This window comes from Hirundo rustica, chromosome W, assembly GCF_015227805.2.
Source record: "Hirundo rustica isolate bHirRus1 chromosome W, bHirRus1.pri.v3, whole genome shotgun sequence".
In the NCBI taxonomy this organism is placed as follows: domain Eukaryota; kingdom Metazoa; phylum Chordata; class Aves; order Passeriformes; family Hirundinidae; genus Hirundo; species Hirundo rustica.
The window spans coordinates 10,482,362-10,492,858 of NC_053487.1; the positions used below are offsets into that span (position 1 = coordinate 10,482,362).

At 44.8% G+C, this 10,497-nt stretch overlaps 1 long non-coding RNA gene across 1 annotated transcript; it reads left to right on the forward strand.

Moving 5' to 3' along the window:
- Positions 1-3,635: 3,635 nt before the first annotated feature.
- On the forward strand, positions 3,636-9,329 carry LOC120764888 (uncharacterized). The gene is made up of 2 exons (XR_005704320.2): positions 3,636-4,075; positions 9,126-9,329. It is a non-coding gene; the product is annotated as an uncharacterized LOC120764888 (long non-coding RNA).
- Positions 9,330-10,497: the final 1,168 nt, after the last annotated feature.

Here is a 10,497-nt window from a genome sequence, read left to right on the forward strand (position 1 = left end):
TGTCAACAATCTTGTCCTAGCTTTGATTATAATCTGAGCTGACATTTCCAAATCTGTGACAATTGTTTTTGTGGATCTATAAGTTAAAAAGATCCATTCTATCATCAACAAAGGGTCAGTCTGTGGCAAGTCCCATTGAAAAATGAGACCATACAATGGTATTTTTTCTCCCAGCATCGCAAGAAAGAATAGCAATGTCACCACAAAGCGATGTGCTTGTCTTTGTTGAAGAACTTCAGCAATTCTCTCAAGGGCTTCTTGAGCTTCAGGTGTGAGGGTTCTGGGAGATTTGATGTTGCAGTCTCCTCTCAAGAGGTTGAACAGCGATGCAAGTTCATCATTTGTGATTCCCAGAATTGGTTTCATCCAATTGATCTCTCCCAAAAGCTGTTGCAGATCTTGTAAATTGCTGATCTTGGTCCTGACCTGAATTTTCTGTGGTCTTATTGTTTGTTCTGTGATCTTCCATCCCAAATATTTCCATGGTGCAATCTCCTGAATTTTTGATGTGGAGATTTCCAGTCCTGCATTTTGAACTTCTGCAATCACGCTATCACGAGCTTCTTGCAACTCTTGTTGCGTCTGTGCTGCGATGAGCAAATCATCCATATAATGAATAATCCTTGCCTTTGGATATTTTTTCTGTGCTGGAGACAAGGCTCATGCCACGAACCACTGGCAGATAGTTGGAAAATTCTTGAGACCTTGTGGAAGAACCATCCAATGGTATCTTTGCAGAGGTTCTTGTCTGTTGATGTTTGGGATAGAAAATGCAAATCGAGGAGCATCCTCTGGATGAAGTGGAATGTTGAAGAAACAGTCCTTGAGATCGATGATCACAAGTGGCCAGTCTCTTGGAATCACTGAGAGAGATGGAAGCCCAAGCTGAAGTGGTCCCAATTCCTCAATGACTTCATTAATTTTCCTGAGGTCCTGAAGCAATCTCCATGAACCAGAGGCTTTATTGCAGATCATGAACACTGGAGAATTCCAGGGACTATTTGTTGGTTTGATGTGTCCTTTCTGTAGAAGCTCTTTGACCAAATTTTTGATAGCACTCAATTTCTGATCCACCCAGACAGGACTGTCTCTTTTCCAGGTCAGTTTCAGAGTGGTGAGTGCCGCAGTGACCCCTCTTAAAAATCCACTTCTAGTTTCATACCTCATTGTGCCAAAATGTCTCTTCCCCATACTGTGATAGGCTTCTGCACAATAAAAGGATGAATAACTGCTGTCTCCTCCTGGCCCTGAGGCAATAAGTGCATTCTCACTCTGCAGACACAGGGAATTTCCCCCATTGCCTGAGAGGGAATTCAAAGGTGTTACCAAGTCCCACTCCTTGGGCCAAAAGAGATAAGAAATAACTGTGACATCGCACCTGTATCTAACATACCTTTGATTGAGATCATATTCTCACCACAAATCAAGTCGCAGACAATGATGGGTCGATCCTGACCTATTTGTTTCACCCATGTGGCATGAATTTCAACATGTTCACCACAAGGAGAAATCTTCTGATCCAGCACTGGCATAACTTGTTCTGTTGCATGAGATGGCAAAGCAATGGCTTTGGCTATTAAAGTATTTTCAGGAACGGTCAATGGAGGATGTAGAGGTTGAGCTAAAACTGTTAGTTCTTCGTTGCAATCTGCTGAAATGATTGATGGATAAATAATGAGCCCTAAAATATTGCTTCTTTCTTTACCTATAATTAAAAGATCTTGCCTTTTCCATGATGCTCCAGTGACCCCTGTGGGTATCACTGCATTATTCTCATCCATGAAGCATATTATTTTGGAAGTTGGCAAGTCCCATTGCGCTCTTGGTGGTAATAATTCTGGATCGCTGGGGATCCTGCAGATGGTCCTGCTGAGGGAGCCTGATTGATGCTCCCTGATGTTTGTGCCCCCTGTGGAGTCTGGGTTTGAGTCATTTCCATCACCTGTGTTGTCACGCGTTGACAATTTGCGCTCTTGTTCGAGTTTCCCGGAAGAGGTAGAGGTCTTCCGTCTGCATCCCTTTTGGAATAGCATTGACTCGCACGATGTTTTCCTCTTCGACATCTTGGACACAGGCCTGGTGATTTTGTGGTTCTTTCAAGTTCTGGGCAATTTTTCTTGACGTGCCCATGTTTACCATATTTGTAGCATGGTCCTCCTACAGATTTTGTTGCTATCACTTCTGTAGAATTAATTTGTTGGAGTGTTGGCTGCAGCGCTGCAGTGTTTTTGAAAATTTTTCATCCTGGGCTTTGAGGATTTTTTCCACTTGTTCTCCCCAAATGCTTGCTTGACTTGTTGCAACGTGCTGAGGTGTGCCCACCTTACTGCATGCCTCTACCATCTCAGTCACAGTGGGGTGACCAGGCATGGCACTGATGATGCATTTGCATTCCATGTTGGCGTTTGCAAATGCAAGGCTCTGAAGTGGATGTGGCTTTGCTGCTTCGTCACTCACTTGCCTGTCCACTGCTTGTGTGAGACGATCGAGGAATGAAGTAAAAGGTTCAGAAAGACCTTGCTTGATCTCTGTATAAATGCCTTCAGGAGTTCCAGCTGGTAGAATTTGCAAAATTGCTTTTTGTGCTGCTTCTTTGATATCTGCAAGCACATCTCGAGGCAGATGTTCAGCTTGATCTTCAGGTCTGTCGTAGGGTGGGTCTCCTGCCAACTGAGGTATGGTGAAAGCTGTATGTGGTCCTCCTTGATATCTGTTTCTTAGTTTTTTTAAGAGCTCTTCTCCATTTTGCCTCCCATATGAGGAGTTGTGAATCTGTAAGAATCATTGAAGTGATGGCTCTGCAGTCATATGGTGTTAAATCATGAGTATTAAATGTGCCTTCATGGCGTCTTTGATCACTTCATGGTCTAAACGTTCCCATCTAGCGTTTGCATTCTGTGGTCCATAAGCTACTGGCAATGCGATATTTTCTGTATCTGCTATTTCAAAATCTTTCTCCTTTAATGCTTTCTTCCTGATATCTGCCCAGTCTGTTGCACTGGATGAACCTGTAGGAATATGTCTATAAAGTGGAGTCAATTACTGTGCTTTTTGCCATGATGCAGCCCCTTCTGACCCGAGGGTTACTTGCATCCCAGGCACCCCTCCCCCTCCTGTTTGAGGCATGGGGAGGTACAGTTCATCTGGAGCACACCCAGGGGAAACCATGGCTGAAACCACCAGGGCCCAGCAGGTAACCTCGACATAGACATGTAGGGAGTATATACAGGGGATGTGGGAAGGGAGAGGCTACCTTGTGCTGAAAGGGATAACTGAGGAAAGTGTGCTGCCAGATGTGGGTAAAATTCCAAAGTGCAGTCTTTTAACTGAAGGAGAAATTGCCTCATAAAGTCTTTCGACAATGGAAAAGAGTGTGGATGACTTGAGGAACTAAGTTTCTGCTGTGGTTGTTCTGGAAACCAGAGCCTACGACCAGGCATGAGAAGAGCTGTAGCACCAGTTGCTGTGATCCAGAAATGAGATGAGGTTTGAGATGATATAGGAATGCCTCTCCTGTTTGATGGTGTTTTCATCAGCAATATATGTGTTGGAAATTAGCCATGTTGCTAGGAGAAGTACAAGGAAAGAATGTGCTGACAAACGAAGCATGAGGAACGGACCAAGACGTTGCGGTTAGGTGCTCACGGTGGTCAAAGAAGAATAGAATTTATGGTGGGAGCCTTTGTGTAAATAGAGATAGGGAAGCAGGTGTTGTGGGAACGGGATATAGTCTATAGAAATTAGAAGATTAATGTTAAACTGAAATGTCATGTATAGCACGTACGTTGATGATGTAATCTGTAAGAAATAGTATAAAACCTGTAAGAAAATGAGGGTCGGTGGGATTCTGATTTGGGACGCTAGTCCCCGGGTCCCCGGGCCCGAATAAAGCACCGCATAAACTACTTTGTGGTTTGTGTTTCTCTTCGTTGGGCAACAGTTTTCTGGCGACCGCGGCAGGACTCCGAAGGTTGCTGGGGCGGTTCGCGAGGTGATCTACTCCACGCCGGCACCAGGTGATTTCTGGGGAGACATCAACCCGTGCCCGACCCCGCGCCTGTCGGACAACTACGAGGTAAGCCCAAAAGGTGCTTTATTCTTAAAGGATTTTAGACGCCTGCCGATTAAGACGGACCTACGATCCGCACGGTTGGGCTTGGACGTCCCAGGTTGGTGGAAAAAAATTGACCGTAAATCTCGACGAAAGTTGAGTAGGATCAATACCTGCTAGCAGGATATAAGGTGGTAAAGGATATAAAGTGGTAAAGGCCTTAAAAGAAGGGTAAAAAAAAAAAAAAAAAAAAAAAAAAAAAAAAAAAAAAAGATGCCATTTAAAGGGTTTAAAACATCCTCGGCAGGGATTGAAATCCCGGAGGACTCACCACTAGGTTGTTTAATAAGGAAATGGAAAGAAGGGAATTTTGGTCAAGAATTAGCTAAAGATAAGTTGATTGATTTTTGTAATCATGTTTGGCCGCAATATGACACCGCGGGAATGCAGTGGCCTAGGAATGGGACACTGAATCATGATATTATTACTCCAATGATGCATTATTTACAGGATAATGGTAAATGGGAAGAAATACCATATTTGGATCTGTTTTATTACTTGGGACGGAGAACTGATTGGCAGAAGGAATGTGGAATAATGGTTCTAACTGTGGCAAATGAGAAGTGTCGGGGTTGCGAGAATCGGGATCAAAAGGCGGACTATCTAGTTAAATATAAGGACCCTGAGGAGGATGTGTCCCTACTGGTCTCCCCTAGTGCTCCCCCACCTGAAACCGCTTCGGAAGAAGAGGGAGCAGAGGGTGGGGAAACAAAGGAAAAAGGGGATGGCAAGAGTAAACGGCATACCCCGATATCTAAACGAACAAGGGGTCACCTAGTCTCTAAGAAAGGGGGCCAGGAGGGGGGAACACACGTAATGGCCCCGCTGAGAGAGGCGGTGGGACCCCAGGGAGATCGAGTAATGGTGAAAGTTCCGTTTTCCCCGAATGACCTGATGATTTGGAAGCAATCTGCAGGATCTTATAGGGAGGATCCCGACCGTACTGCCAGGGTAGTAAAAATGGTAATAAAAACTCAGAACCCTGATTGGAATGATTTACAGGTTTTATTAGATACTTTGATGGACTCTACTGAAAAGGAAATGGTGTTGCGGGCTATGACGGAAAAGGCGAGAGAAATGATAAGGTTGCGGGTGGCGGATGGAACTCTGAATGAATTAGTACCAAGGGAAGACCCTGAATGGGACCCCAATACAGCACGGGGACACCAAGCACTGAAGGAATACCAGGAATTGTTAATTGAAGGAGTTAGAACAGGCATTCCAAAGACAGTAAATTGGTCCAAACTTTATTCAGTGAAACAAGAAAAGAATGAATCCCCTTCTGCTTTCTTAGAACGATTGAAGGAAACTGCGAGACGGTATACTAGTCTGGAAGTAGAGGGGGAGGCGGGAAGGTTACAATTGGCATTAATCTTTATGGGGCAGTCCCAGGAGGATATTAGAAAGAAATTGCAGAAGCTGGAAGGTGAGGATACCCGTAATTTAGAAAAATTGTTGGAAGTTGCCTGGAAGGTCTATAACAATCGGGAAAAGGAATCGGTCAGGAAGCAACAAGCTAGCATGTTGGCAGTACTCCAGCAAGCCGTGGGGAGAGGTAATGGGAGGGGGGCGTGCTCGAGGCAGAGGAGGATTTGGTAGGGGTCGTGGCGGGGGCCAGGTGAGATTGGGATATGACCAATGCGCCCTTTGTAAAAATAAAGGACATTGGAAAAATGAGTGCCCGTTGAATAGTGGGATTGGAATTCCGAGGCAGTTTGGGAATTCGTCAGCAGAGGTCGCCCAGGCGCTGGTAATGGGGGAATATCAGAATCAGAGCTGACTAGACCGAGATCTCAAGGTTATCATGGAAGTAGAGGGAGAACCGTTAGAATTTAGAATAGATACAGGTGCCACATATTCTGCAATTAATACACAGGTAGGGTCATTAAGTGACACAAAGATACAAGTAGTAGGGGTTACTGGAAAAATTGAAGAAAGGGCATTTCTTCGGCCAGTAGATATAAAGTTTGGGGGAAAGGAATTTGATCATCAATTTTTGTACATGCCAAATAGCCCTGAATCATTGATAGGACGAGACTTATTGTCGATGTTACAGGCCAGAATTATTTTTGAAGGAGGTAGGGTCAAGTTAGAAATTCCGGAAGAAAATATTGGTAAAATGTTCATTATTAAGGAGGTAGAGCCCCAACCCATTACAGAAGAAATTGAGCAAGCTGTAGTTCCCTGGGTATGGGAAACTGGGACCCCCGGAAAGTCAAAGGCAGCACAGCCAGTAGTAGTAGAACTAAAAGAGGGGAAAGAGCCAGTACGACTAAAGCAGTATGCAATCAAACCTGAAGTCAGGCGAGAGGTAGCCCCAATTATTGATCAATACCTAAATTTAGGCATTTTGCAGGAGTGTGAATCCGAATATAATACTCCTATTTTTCCAGTTAAAAAGCCTAATGGGAAGTATAGGTTAGTGCAGGATTTGAGAGCAATAAATGAGATAACCAAAGATATTCATCCCGTAGTTGCTAATCCTTATACCTTGTTGACATCTGTATCAGAGAAATTTGAATGGTTTACCGTGATTGATTTAAAAGATGCCTTTTTCTGCATCCCACTGGCACTTGAAAGTAGGAAATATTTTGCATTCGAATGGGAAAATCCAGACACAGGACGAAGAAGGCAGCTGACTTGGAGCCGACTACCACAGGGATTCAAGAACTCCCCTACCATTTTTGGAAACCAACTAGCTCGGGAACTAGAAGAGTGGAAGACAACCCAGGTAACAGTACCAAGCATGTTCTATGTGGTTCTCCAATATGTGGATGATATTTTCCTAGCAGCTACAGAACGAGACATCTGCTCCCAATTAACCATAAGCCTTCTGAACATGCTGGGACAGGGAGGATATCGAGTTTCGCGAGACAAAGCACAGCTGGTAAGAACAGAGGTTGTCTATTTGGGGTGTGAAATCTCTAAGGGGGTGCGGAAATTGGGGACTAACCGCATAGCGGCTATCTGCGCCATACCCGTCCCCCGAAACCATCAGGAACTCCGATCCTTTCTTGGAATGGTGGGGTGGTGTCGGCTGTGGATTCTGAACTTTGGACTGCTGGCACGGCCCCTATATGAGGCCCTCAAAGAAGCGTACTGGACTTGGGGACGTGCACAGGAAAAAGCCTTCCTAGAACTAAAGCAGGCCTTAAAGGAAGCCCCTGCGCTGGGATTGCCAGATTTGAGCAAAGATTTCCAGCTGTATGTTACTGAAAGACACAGGTTGGCATTAGGGGTACTAACACAGAAAATAGGGCCATGGAAGCGGCCTGTGGGGTATTTCTCTAAACAATTGGACACAGTTAGCTCCGGCTGGCCAGGATGCCTGCGAGCGGTAGCGGCAACGGTGCTGCTAATACAAGAAGCAAGGAAGCTAACTTTGGGAAGGAAGCTGGAAGTATATGTGCCCCATATGGTAATTGCAGTCTTAGAGCAAAAGGGAGGTCACTGGCTCTCATCCAGCCGTCTGTTGCAATATCAGGCGTTGCTGCGGGAACAAGATGATATAGAACTGAAAATAACACCCCATTTAAACCCAGCAGAATTCCTCAGGTCGGACCGAGAGGAAGGGGAACTGGTCCATGACTGTGTGGAGATAATTGAGCAGGTTTATGCAAGCAGAGAAGATTTGAAGGATGCACCGATCGATAGCCCAGACTGGGAGTTGTTCACCGACGGGTCCAGCTTTGTCGAGAACGGCACCAGGTATGCGGGTTATGCAGTAGTCACAACTCTTCAAGTAATAGAAGCAAAGGCTCTTCCCCCTGGAACCTCGGCTCAAAAAGCAGAAATTAGAGCCTTAACTCGAGCCCTCGAACTGAGCAAAGGAAAGAGGGTCAATGTTTGGACTGATTCAAAATATGCCTTTGGGGTGGTGCATGTACATGGAGCTCTGTGGAAAGAGCGGGGATTGTTAACGTCTCAAGGGTCAACAATAAAACATAGGGACGAGATCCTACTCCTGTTAGAGGCTGTAAGAGAACCCGAGGCAGTGGCAGTAATGCATGTGCCAGGACACCGAAAAGAAGATGGAAAGATATACCAAGGTAATCGATTGGCAGATAAAACGGCTAAAAGAGTGGCGAAGGAAATAAAGATTCAATCAGCTCTTATTCCAGCTAAGGGAAATCCGGCGGATTCCTACATGAAAGATGAGCCTCCATACCTACCAGATGACGTGAAGTTGGCCCACCTGGTGAAAGCTCAGAAGAATGACAAAGGGTGGTATGTAACAGCAACCGGGCAGGTAGTAGTACCTGCGAAGATAATGCGAGCAATCTTGGAGACTGAACATTACAAGTGCCACTGGGGAGCGGAGGCCTTGGTAAAATTTTTAAAGAATGAGGTAATCTCTGATCAGATGTTAACAATGGCAAAGCGGGTTAATGCAACCTGTCCCACTTGTGTGAAAAATAATCCCCTAGTGCGAAAACAGGTTCAGATGGGAGGGTTAAAGGTAGGCCCACAGCCTGGAGACTACTGGCAAATAGACTTTTCGGAGCTGCCTAAAGCCCAAGGTAATAAATATCTTTTAGTGTATGTATGTACCTTTTCAGGATGGCCGGAGGCGTTTCCCTGTCGCACGAATCAGGCAAAGGAAGTGGTTAAAACCCTTTTGAAAGAGATAATCCCCCGGTTTGGAATCCCGTTAGGAATGTCATCAGATAGGGGACCGCATTTTGTGGCAGGAATCATTCAAGGTGTAGCCAAGGCGCTAGGGATTAGATGGGATTTACACACTCCGTGGAGACCGCAGTCTAGTGGCCAGGTAGAAAGGATGAATCAAACATTGAAAAATCAGTTGAAAAAGATTTGCCAGGAAGCCAAAGTTCAGTGGCCCCAAGCTCTGCCAATAGCATTATTGCGCATCCGAATAAAACCCAGGGAGAGGATAGGAGTCAGTCCGTATGAAGTATTGTATGGTAAAGCTTATCATGCTGCAACCTATCAGGGGGACCCCCATTTGACAGGAGACCAGGTATTATTAAATTATGTGTTATTTTTGAATAAGACTCTTGCAGCTGTACGGGGAGCCTTGCAGTGGAACCGCCCGCTACCACTAGAGAACCCAGTTCATGACATCTCGCCGGGAGACCATGTGTACGTGAAAAATTGGAGCGTGGAGCCTCTGAAGGAGTCATGGAATGGTCCCTACCAAGTGCTGATGACCACGTACACCGCCGTCAAGGTCGCTGGGATTGATAACTGGATACACTACACCAGGGTGAAGAAGGTACCGACGAGATGGGAGGTGCAGCCCATAACGGACACCCGGATGGTATTCCGGGCAAAGCCCTGATCATCTTGATACTGATTGTTTGTCAGTTAGTAGCCTCAGCAGTTATAATTCATGTACCAGACCCTTTAGTCTTAGTACCGGAAAGTGGAAATGTTGAATTAACCTGTTTGTTTTCTGACAACCAGAAAGCTGGATCCCATGAAATTAATGTGAGATGGAGAAAAGGCCTTGACATCGTAAGTAAAGGAATAATAACACTTTGGGATGACCATCAGCAATCAGGAAACACTACCTTAAGGATTCCTAAAATCTCAGCTTCTGGAGAAGGTAGATACACCTGTGTAGTATGGATAAAAAGTAGTTTTGATTATGGGGATTTTGAGTTGGAAATTATAAATGAAAACTATACCAGTGCAGGTTCGGTAATAGTAGCACCCTTGAGAACAAGCCAGGATATTTGGTTGGGCCCGCCATTGAGAATTAGTTGTCAATACACCTTGAAGAATAATTGCAAAAGAAGAATAAGGATTAGCTGGTGGAAAGAGAGAGAGATGGAATGGGATCAATTGAAGGAAGGAAGTAGTGAGTGGAAGAAAAAGTCTAAAGGGGTCGGGTGGTATAATATCACATCTTTTGCTTCAACAACCATGGCAGGGAATTATCTGTGTATAGTTAAGTGTGGATTAGATGGAGGATTTGGACTTCGGGAAGTGGTCGCTAGAACAAACCCAGATCAGGGAATAGGAGCAACTGAAAGAACAATCTTAGCAGTAGAAAGAGAAAATATTGCTTTAAATTGTACAATATCCCAAAATTACACTGAGTATGGGTGGTGGCATGAAACAAGGATTAGGCCGGGATCAAAGTATAAAATCACAGCAGGGAGAAAGGAAATAGCATTGCAAATTACGAATGTACAGAAAGGGGATGACGAAGGAGAATATTGGTGTTGGATAGCCCGAGATAATTGGTGGGGTCACAGTCAGGTAACGTTAAGAGTAAGGGACATACGAGTTACCAGACAGGTCCCAGAGAGAAATCAAACCCTAAAAATAAGAGAAGGACAGGAAAATTTAATAGTAGGACTAATTCGAGACTTCGGAAGAATGCAAAATACAACTTCAATAACAGCCTGCCTGCCTCT